This window comes from Rutidosis leptorrhynchoides, chromosome 5 (genome assembly GCF_046630445.1).
Source record: "Rutidosis leptorrhynchoides isolate AG116_Rl617_1_P2 chromosome 5, CSIRO_AGI_Rlap_v1, whole genome shotgun sequence".
Lineage (NCBI taxonomy): Eukaryota > Viridiplantae > Streptophyta > Magnoliopsida > Asterales > Asteraceae > Rutidosis > Rutidosis leptorrhynchoides.
In genome coordinates, this window is record NC_092337.1 from 133010624 (window position 1) to 133022330 (window position 11707).

Here is an 11707-nt window from a genome sequence, read left to right on the forward strand (position 1 = left end):
TGTGGCCGCTTGGCCGAATAGAATTAATGATAGAGCTTGCGGATGACAGGAACCCGCAGATGATCAGACATGAATTGGTCGATTTTTATTTGGTTCATTCAACTTCACGATATAACGCACTGCTAGGGAGAAACTTCATACGACGTTTCAACATCATCCCATCGGTAGTGCATGGTTTGATTAAGTTTCCCACAGTAGGAGGCGTTGCCACAGTTGCGTCACATCAAGCAACCGAGCTGTGTGGCTCTGTCGCGTCTGTAAGCGCTCCTAGCGTAGGAGAGCAACTTGCAAACTGTGCAGTAATAGCAAACCGCTTGCATCCGGATAAGCGAATTAAAATCGGCGCAGGCTTGTCAGCCGAAACGAAGGGCAAGTTGCATGGAATACTGTCAGCTAACGCAGATATTTTCGCATGGCGCGAGTCAGACATGACCGGGGTTCCGCGGGATATTGCGGAACATAAGTTAAACATTAATCCATCATTGACACCCGTTAGGCAAAAGAAGCGGCATATGGCCCTAGACCGCAGTGATTGGTTGTGTGCAGAGGTGGACAACCTTGTCAAAGTAAACATTCTGTGGGAAGTGCGTTATCAGACGTGGGTTGCAAATCCTGTGTTGGTAAAAAAGGCTGACGGTAACTGGCGAATGTGCGTTGATTTCAAGGACATTAATAAGGCATGTCCTAAGGACAACTACCCTCTCCCGGAGATAGACTGGAAGGTAGAATCACTATCGGGATTTAGGTACAAGTGTTTTTTGGACGCATACAAGGGTTATCACCAAATCTTAATGGCTGCAGAAGATGAGGACAAGACTGCTTTTCATACGCCGCAGGGTATTTATTGTTACACGAAGATGCCTTTCGGTTTAAAGAATGCGGGCGCGACCTATCAGCGTCTAATTGACGCAGCATTCAAGCACCAAATCGGTAGAAATCTTGAAGCGTACGTCGACGACTTGGTAATTAAAACTAACACCGAAGAAGATATGCTCGCGGACATCCTGGAAACGTTTGCATCTCTGCACAGGATCAACATGAAGCTTAACCCGATTAAATGTAGTTTTGAGGAAGAGGAAGGCAAGTTTTTAGGTCATGTGGTGACAGCGCGGGGTATCAAGGCCAATCCCAAAAAGATTGAAGCCATTGATAATTTGCCATCTCCGAAGACAAAGAAAGATGTGCAGAGTCTAACGGGGAAGCTTGCGGCTATCACACGGTTTCTGTCGAAAGCCGCAGAACGACAGTTACCATTCTTCAATACTTTGAAAAATTGTTTGAAGAAAAAACACTTCGTATGGACTTAGGAAGCAGAATCAGCCTTTCAGGAGATGAAAAAGGTGCTTGCGGAATTACCAACACTTACTGCGCCAGTATCAGGAGAAATGCTAACGCTGTACGTCGCGACATCGAAGGAAGCTATCAGCTCAGTCCTCATCGCGGATCGCGGAAAGGTAATCCATTAATTTACATGCTTTATTTATATCGCAGAAATTTAACGACTGAGGTTTTTCTCAGACGCAAATGCCGGTCTACTTCGTAAGCAAGACGCTGACATCAAGTGAAGTAAACTACTCACCAATAGAAAAGCTTGTATATGCGCTGGTCCATACGGCGCGACGTTTGTGCCGATATTTTCAAGCACATTCAATCGTGGTTCTAACTGATCAACCAATCAAACAGGTTGGTAAACGCCTACTTTGCGGCAATGAACGGGGTTACTGCATTGACTAACGCAATCATTTTTCTTTCAGGTGTTATACAAGCCTGAGATTTCTGGCCGAATGGCTAAGTGGGCAGTTGAATTAGGTGAACATGAAATAAATTTCTCTTCGCGCAGTGCGGTTAAGGGTCAAATACTTGATGATTACCTAGCAGAATTACCTGCGGATGTCGAGGCATCAGCAGAACATCAGGATCCACCTGCACCAACTTTGTCACCATAGGAATTGTACACCGATGGTGCGTGCAGCGCATCTGGTGCAGGTGCGGGTATAATTTTAACAGGCCCAGATGGCGAAGAGCATACATACGCACTGCGGTTTAATTTTGCTGTTACGAACAACGAAGCAGAGTATGAGGCTCTGTTATCAGGTATGCGCATTGCGCATAAGTTAAATGTTAAAATTTTGCACGCATATGTGGATTCAAAGCTAGTATGCAGTCAGGTCAGTGGAGATTTCGAAGCGCATGACATAGCCATGCAGCAATATCTATCGCTTGTTCACAACCTCGCTGACCAATTTGAAGCTTTTCAAATCTCCCACGTAATGCGGGGGCAAAATAAGAAGGCGGATGCGCTAAGCAAACTGGTTGCCTTGGCTTTTGATCATATGGGGAAGAAAGTTCTAATAGAAGAACTCAATGCGAAATCCATTGTTATGATGCCTTTAGTGGCACCAGTTGAGGAATCAAGCTCAACATGGATGATGCCCATTGTGGCTTTTCTGCGAGATGGCACATCTCCTGCGGATTCCGCTGATGCAAAGAAAGTCCGCGTTAAGGCACCGCTGTATGCCCTTTAGGGTGACGTCCTATATCGAAAGAATTATTTGGGACCGCACTTAAGGTGCATTGGCTCGAAAGAGGCAGAGGAAGTTGTACGCAAGGTGCATGAGGGTGCATGCGCACTCCATTCGGGGCACAGGTCCATTGTGTCAAAAATAATGCGGCTAGGATATTATTGGCCCACCATGTACTCGGATACTGCGCGCATAGTTAAGCAATGTGAATCATGCCAAATACATGCACCTATTAGCAGAGCACCTGCGCATCCAATGATACCAGTCTCCTCACTGTGGCCATTCTACAAATGGGCAATCGACATAGTCGGACCATTCCCAAAAGGCCGAGGTAATTTTATCATTTATTTTCTAAACATGTTACTCACATCAGTACCTTACGCACATTCTGCACATGCAGGAAACATCAAATTCTTGATTGTTGCAATCGACTATTTCACAAAGTGGGTCGAAGCGAGACCGCTGGCAGCAATCTCAGGAAAAAGGGTGTGAAATTTTGTATGGGAAGACATCGTCTGTCGATTTGGTATACCAAATGAAGTTGTTAGCGATAACAGTACGCAGTTCGCGGGTGACCCTTTTCGCAGCTGGTGCGCAGAGCTTAATATTAAGCAAACTTTTACATCTGTTGCGCATCCGCAGGCGAATGGCCAGTGCGAAGTCACCAACCGGGATATAGTAGCTGGAATCAAAGCTAGGTTGGGTCATGGTCGCGTTGGTTGGGTGGATGAACTACCAAAGGTTTTATGGGCGCATAGAACAACACCCAAAGCAAGCACTGGTGAGACCCCGTTCAGTTTGGTCTATGGATCAGAAGCTGTTGTACCCGCAGAAATTGGGGTACCAACGTTCCGCATATAAAATTTTGATGAGCAAAATAACTCTGAAGTTTTGCGGGAAAATCTTAATTTGCTGGAAGAGCGCAGACTCTCTGCGGCTGTCAACGAAGCAAATAACAAGCAAAAAATTGCAAAGTACTATAATCAGCGTGTGCGTTTGCGCTCTTACAAGTGCGGTGACTTGGTTTGGCGTCAGAACGATGCAAGTCATGCGGAGGATACTGGGAAACTGGGCCCCCGTTGGGAAGGTCCATACAGGGTAGCGAAGGCAAACAATACCGGGGCGTACCATCTCGAGACATTAGATGGAAAACCTGTGAAACGTACTTGGCATGCGACGTTATTGAAAAAATGTTATATGTAGCTAGGTGGACCTGATCACTCCAGTTTATTGTAGCACATTATTTTTTCTATGTAATTTCCGTCCGTTTGGATGTGTCGCGGTTGTAATTGTGGTTAATGCCAATTAAATATTTACTCGCGCATACTTTTGTTGTTTAAATCTTTTTTGTATGTGGTTCCTGCCTACTTAAGGGGTGTCCTCTAGCCCCGTGCGGCAGAAGACTATTTGGTTACAAGGCTAGACGCTAACGGTAGGCAAATGGAATTGGTTTTCCCCTAGCCTAGTGCCACGCAGACTAGAGGCTGCAAAGTCGACTTAAAAAATTACAAGCATTGGTTTGCTTGTGCGTAATTACTCTCGCATTGGTTTGCTTGAGGAACTCTTAAGCATAAAGATATTGGCTTGTTTTTAGTTGCGTTGCTTACCATACAGCTACCGTGCACCTCTAGTACATGACAAAGCAAAAACGCAGTAGCTTCTGAGTCTAAATTGTTAAAGGTAAATTGTTAAAGTATTGGTTTATTTTACCCAGTACCATCCGCATACGCATGAGTTTTGGTTAACTATGCGCATGGGCATGCGGTTCACCTTTTGTTTTGATTCGCGATATATAAACAAATAAACACACTACGCATGCATAACAGAAATATATATACATCAAATTAAGTTGTTACACAAATGGTAATTGTTTTAAACGCATGCCCATCACGGGACCTATGGCTCAAAAATTGTATTTACAATTGCCTGCCTAAGCATAGGACTTACGACACAAACTATTACAACAAACTAAAACTCCTCCTTGAGGTACCCATCAATCGACATATTAGGGTCCGTGGCAAACGCATTAATTAGGGGGATCGGGATGGTAGTGATGGCTTCTTCCGCTTCCATGAGCACCGCAGCCGTACCCTCCTTCAATTTTTTCTGCACGACGTCGGGGTACAGCGGTGTGAGCCCGCAGGCTTGGATCACCTCTAGCACTGCCGGACACAGGCTCTTAATCCATTACCTTCTGCGCAATGGTAGGAAGAGCGGTGCGGAGTTTTGTCAAGTCCGCCTCCGCTAGCTCGCGACCTGTAACCGCATCATCCTTTTCCCTTGTCACCCTTTCCAGCTCCACCCACAGACGCTCCGTCTCCCCCTTGGACTGGTCAACCGCCCCAACCAGCTCGCGGTTTTTCTTTCTCTCTTCAATCAGTGCAGTTTTGGTTTCCGCCGCGGTTAACTCCACCGCCTTGCGCGCTTCTTCTGCGGCGTCCCTATATTTCTTCACCTAATCAACCCCCGCTTGCAGCAGCCCTAGCTCTGTTTCTTTCCGCACGGCCACTTGATACAAGTTAGTGGAACGGCGGGCTTGATCCGCAACCATGCCAAAAAAGACGAGGCCATTTTGGACGAAGGCGTTGAGCGCCTGATTAAAAGGCAGTGCGGCTAGTTGGTTACAGAACTCAGCAGGAAAGATTTGTTGAAGGAAGGCGGATTGTTCTGCGGCGTTTTCCGCAGATGACTGGGTGAGCTGCGCTAGGTTCGCCAATCGAAAGCTACCGTGTGGCGGGGTTGGTGTAGACTCGGAGTCCAGGTGTATCGTCTTGTCCTTTGACTCGGCAGTAGCTTCGAGGTCCGAATTGACCCGCGGTGGGGTGTGATGAGTCTCTTCAGCATGCCATGCGTATTCATAAATGGTTAAATAAATGCAAACTTAAATGTGCGGTATGCGCGCAAGCAGAACTCTTACCAGATGATGGGGGAGGTAGATCCTCAGAACGGGGTTCGATGGGAACGAAGTTGTCGTTCCGCTTGTCCTCCCTCTGTTTGGGAGTGAGTTTCTTCTTCTTCTTCTGTTGGGATTGGGAGGCTTCGGCGGCCTTGCACTTATTGCCGGAGGTGGCAGGTGCATTCTCGCCAGTCTTCTCCTGCTCTAACGGCTGGTTCACATTTTGTTTGCGGAAGACGATGCCCGCAATCTCCTCCGCAGTTAGTACTCTCATCATCTTCATCTCTGCAAACATGCACGCATGCGTTAGAACACATAAATAGCAAACTATTGTTAGTACGTGATTATACTATTCCTACCCTTTCCATCCAGTCCAACTATGGCTGGACGCACATCCTCCCATGGCCAGTGTGCGGATATCTTCCCTAGCCGCAAAATCACGTTCCCGTATGACCGGTGCACCAGCTGTGCGTTAGCACACTCCGCTAACAGCTTTGTTTCCTCGTCATCAAGGACCGGGGTTTTGTTCACATCCTTTTCCACCTTCTCGCACCATATAAGCGTTTGCAGAAAAGCGGTACCAACTACAGTTTGGTCAATGAAAAAGAAAGTTTCTTTCCAGTTACCCGCATTCGAATTTGGGGTATTGGTGAAATTTTGACGGGAAAAGAAGGTGAACCAGGATTTGTGGTGATTGGCTAAGCGGTATAGATGACAGAAAACTTTAACCAACGGAACCCTATCGAGTGCGGCGCACCACATTTCAAACAGAACTATTTTGCCTATGGCATAAGGGTGTAGTTGTCCTAATCCCACTCTGAAGTGATATAATACGCCTAGGAAGAAGTCGAATGGTGGAACCCGAAAGTTACCATGCTTGAACGCATGTTCGTAGATGGCCACCTTTTTCTCCGGTGGCTCGTGAGCACGCTGATTGGGCAAGGGTGGCACCGGATTGTATTTTGCTAACGGCGGGTATTGTTTAACTAAGTGGTCAATATGTTTCTACTCTATAATCGATCTGACACTATCTACATAGGTTTCGTTAGCCTTAGTCATTTTCTATAGAATGGTTGGAGAATCACTAACCTTTAGACGGTGGCCGGAGTATTTAGGATTTGATCGGAATTGAATGTAGCAGTGTATTGAGGAAGCTTGGAGCAGAAAAATGGAAATGTGTGTGATTTGGGGCTATTTATAGAGACGATTTGGGGCCATGGGTTGGAATGGGTTTATCGTGGCTGTACACGTGTTCAGCGATCAACGGTTAGCATTTTGAGTGCGCGTGAGGATGTCAGATGGGTATGGTTACCTATGAGCGAGTGGCTGACACGCGCCTGCCAACTGCCACTTTATGTCTTGTCAGCCGAATGGTCTTCTGCGACAGTGACAGGCATTAAATGACCTCGAAACGCACGCGGAACATTGAATGCTAGCCGTTTTCTTTTTTTCCGCTTAATAGTTTGATGTCATGTGTCTTGCGTCATATAACATCAAACTGGGGGGGGCATAATGATACCGCAACCCGCATGCGCACCTCATATGCATGCGGGCGCTTAATAGTGTGCGTAGGCGTGTGCTTGTGTGCGCTATGCGGTATGCGGATTGTATCTGATTCCTTTGTTCTCGGTACAGCGGTTGCTTAGCTGTCAAGTAAATATCTTTTCCATAATTATATCCGTGAATCGGGGGAGTCAGTTATAGATGAGATTATCATGATCTGGGACGGTTCTAGAATTAGGGTTTGCCTATAAATACAAAACCTAATCATCATTCACCACACACGGCACATTACGTAACCATCACATACGATACACATTACGTAAAACAACATCATTCAACATCTTTTCAAGGTTAACAGGTTAGTCTTTTGTAAGCTAGTACCTACGACCTTATTTGGGGCCTCTTGATTAACGACCATTATCGGAGGTGGACTTAATCACTTGGCCACCCCGCCGACATCATCATGTCAGCCAGGGTTATTCACGGTAGCCGGACTGGAGAGCCACGTTCTAAGCTCCTTAAACCCCTCTTTATATATTGAGCAGGCATATTAAACCATACGATTAAAATATGCATGATCAGTTTCCAAAAACCAACCCTTTTAATCTACCCACATAAGCCGATTAGAAGCTATAAACACTACCCGAATTGACTAAGTGTCAAGTTAACCGATGCCTGTGCGGTTTGAAAATGGAGCAGCATAAGAGGAAGGATTGATGAGCCATTAGTGCCATGCAATTGGGATTTTTTTCCTTGATCGACTTGAGTTCCAACTATAGCTTTGCGATTGAATTTCGGAGATAATCATGACTGGATTCCAATCTCGATTTGTGAAGACTTTTAGGTTCCTATGTTTCCAAATGATGTAGCAAGTAATCTATTTAGTAGCTTGCCATAAGGAAGATCCTAAGGAGTTATGTGAGAAATCTTGATCTTGAATGATAGCATCGTTGATATCGGATATAAGTGTATTATTTTGATTCCACCAAGCTAACAACAGATTCCAAATAAAAGCCGCTTTATGGCAATTTACCAACACATGTTCAATGGTTTTGATGTGTTGATCACATAAAGGGCAAAGAGTAGTGTGAAGGTCGATACCTTTTTTGTTGAGTTCATATCTCACCGGGATTTTGTTGAATGACTCTCCATGAGAATATCAATATCTTTTGAGGGACGAGTTTGTGGCGAGGAAGTGATAGGTTTTTTGAATGGATGCTGTATTTAATGAGTTAATCAGCTTTGACATAGTTGATGTAGTGTAAATGCCGGATGGGTCGAGAGTGAATTTCCATGAGTCAGGATGTGCGGAGAGACTTACGGATGAGATTAGATTATTAAGTTCCGTAAGATCATCTAAAGCTCGACCACTCGGTGATCGGAACCAGTTCCAATTTCAAACTGTCGAGGAGTCGATGCTCAAGATTCTGTCAGCGACCGTTGCGTCTTTGTAGGAGTATAGCATGAAGAGTCTATGAAAGAGTAATTTGAGGCTTTCTGAGCCGATCCATGTGTCGTGCCAAAAACTGATGGTTGCGCCATTGCCTACACATTTTGAGATTGAAGATGAGAAGGAAGAGCCTAAGTTGTCTGCAATTTTTCCGGCTCTGATGATCTCTTTCCATATGGTGCGACCTGAAATGTTCCTGCATAATACGTGAGTATCCAACCCCCCCCCCCCCCCCCGGCCCATAAATGCTTTTGATGATTTTAACCCCATAAATCCTAAATCGTAACTCTGATTAAGACGAGGCCTAAACGGAAAATCATCTACTCGAACTGAACTAACTGAAAATCAACTTTCCTGTAGCCCAGGTGGCCTGATCAGATACGAAAATCAGTGGACAAGTGCTCCGGTGGGGTTCTCGGTGCTTGATGCTCATCACGGTTCTCATCCTTGATGCTTGTAGCTTCAAGTGTACAACTCGTTGATGGGTTAGCATCACTTTGACTCAGATTCCACCATCAATACACAACATGTTAAGACCAAGTAAGAACACAACTCATTTATGAGTCTTAGATGGATGATGAACCAAGGTTACATCATATCCTTAGTCTTAACACAATTACAAGTCATATTTACAACTAAAGCTACAAATTTACATCAATCAAACAAGTATGAGCACAATCTAAGTCAAATGAGGTGATGGAACCCTAAGTTAGAGAGCTTGGATCCTTTTCACACAAGTTACAAGGTTGCAAAGCTAGAAAGCTTGAACCTTTGATGTTCTTGAAGATCTTGAAGCATAAAGCTTGGATCTTTAAGTTACATGAAGATAACAAACACAAATTTGAATCTTTTAACAAAATAACAAGATCATAAGTTAGAAAACTTAGATCTAACAAAAAGATAGGGAGATTCAAGCTAGAAAGCTTGCATCTTGATTGTTCTTGAAGATCTTGAAGCATAAAACTTGGATCTTTAAGATACATGAAGATAACAAACAAAAGTTTGAATCTTTTTGACAAAACAATATGATTAAAGCTAAAATAATCTAGATCTATAAAGTTGGTGAAGATTCAAAGCTATAAAGCTTGAATCTTCCATGTTCTTGAAGGATTCATGTTTGAATCAACAAGATATAATCAAGATCAAAGTTAAAGGAACTTGATCTCTATATAATGATGATGATGAGCCACGAATTTAAAAAGAAAAAAAGGAAGAAAAGAAAACTTACAAGAATACTAGAAAGGAAAGAAAGAAGAGAGCAAGTGTGTGTGAAAATCAAAATGAGAGCAAGTGTAAAATGAGAGGAAGATGGCTAGTATTTATAAGCAAAATTTTGACAAGGATTGATGACATGGAGGACATATAGGCCGTAGGTTTTAAGGGAGAGGGGAGGAGACACCATTTTGTTTTTTGGTTAGTGGTTGTCTAAAGCATGTACTTATGCTAGAATCTCATGTAACAATATGGATAATCCTTATCCAAATGCTAGTATGACTCATAATTAATTTATTTTATTTATTTTATTTATTATGGGTCACTAATAATAATACTTGGGCTAATTAATTGGGCTACTTGCTAGTGTAGGGTGGGCTAAGGTCCAATAAGGTAGAAAGTCCAACAAGACTAACTATTGTGATCTAGTAAATAATTAGTTAAAATTAAGCATCCAAAAACCCAGGTAATGATTATTATAAAATAATAATTAATATTTCGTAGTCGTAATATTCCGGTTACGACAAAAGTTAAACGTGCGCGCAGTTCGCGGTTTATTCGAAACGTCAAGTGACACTAACGGTCATAAAGCATCTGGTGATCAAGTTAAGTATCCTACGTACTCTAAGGCACGTTTTAACATATAAATGAAAGTAAACCATGTATATAAAGGTTCTAGAGTATAAAGTAGCACAGTACGCACAAATACGCAGTTTCACTAAAACACAAGGCACAAAAGCAAGTTAAAAAAGTCGGGTCGTTACATTACCCACCTGTTAATGGAAATTTCGTCCCGAAATTTGAGGAGTGACTAAAAATGGTACCGTATTTAAATAAGAAGTACCGTATCAAAGTTTCGAAAGATTCGTTGGCTCAAAAGTGAGCTATTGCCTTGAAAGGTACTTCGGCGTATAACAGTAAGAATAGGTATATGCCATTAATTAAGTTTCTTGTCCTAAGAGATCAACAAATTAATTTCGTTTCTGGTTAACATGTATATGCCATTTGAATATATACCCACAATAGGAAAGATGATGTTTTTAGCCTTACAGGCATCTTCAGTAAGCTGGATGCATGAAATGCATCATGAAAGTTACCAACCTCATCTAAAACATTAAGCGCTTATGTCACAATACAAAGCTGACAGGTAGGATGGAAAACATGGTGATCATAACCATGCGATTTGATGTCTGGATAGTGTTAGCCACAGATTTTACTAACCCCTTGATTTCGTAAGGATACCATAGGCATAAAGAACTCGATATTTAAGAACGTTTCATTTGACTATATGAATTGAAACTTTTGCTGAAAGTGAATAATCGGACTTATATGCAATGCAAGCCATAATTATCTATAGTGCCTTCAGGACGGTCTGAACAAACAATGAAGGATATCACCTAGTTTACCATATCCTTAGATGGAATGAAAGAACAGTTCCATAATATAACTTTATCCTTTCAGTTACATGTTGAAGTTAGGGTTAACATTAACTAGAACAACATATAGTTGTAACCAATGAAGGAAGGAATGTGTAGAGTAACCATATCCGTATTACAGACGTTTTAAGTAGTCCCTTCCAAGAGGATAACAAGATTCATAGATTCCTAAAGTATATTAATTTACATTTCCGAAAGAGTATCACATGAAAGGTGTGATCTTTGAACCAGGGTGAACTCTTCGAGCGGTTTGTTCTAAATTTATCCTTATACTTAAGGAGATGCGTGGACAAGAAGGTACGTGGACCCTTGGTCGTAAAGAACGGTTTACTCTAAGTGAAAAGAATCTCAAAACGATTCCTTGTACCTCAACCTACTGATTCATAGAGATGATGTTAACGAGGATGTTGCGATTAGCCGTGAAATATTGAGAATAGAAACCCACCTAGTGCCCTTCCTACAATGGGGTGACCATTGAGTGTACCTCAGAAAACTGATTTATCGGCCCGCGATTTTGCCATGTTTAACCTTAAAAGGAACATTTTTCGAGTACAAAGACTTCCTAACAAATTTTTATAAATCTACCACCCAAAGTGGCTCAAGCGTTTTTAACAAGGATTTTAATAGTAAGCTTCATCCCTAACGGAGGGAGAGAAGAAGTGTGATCCCTACATGGTGTAGTCTAATA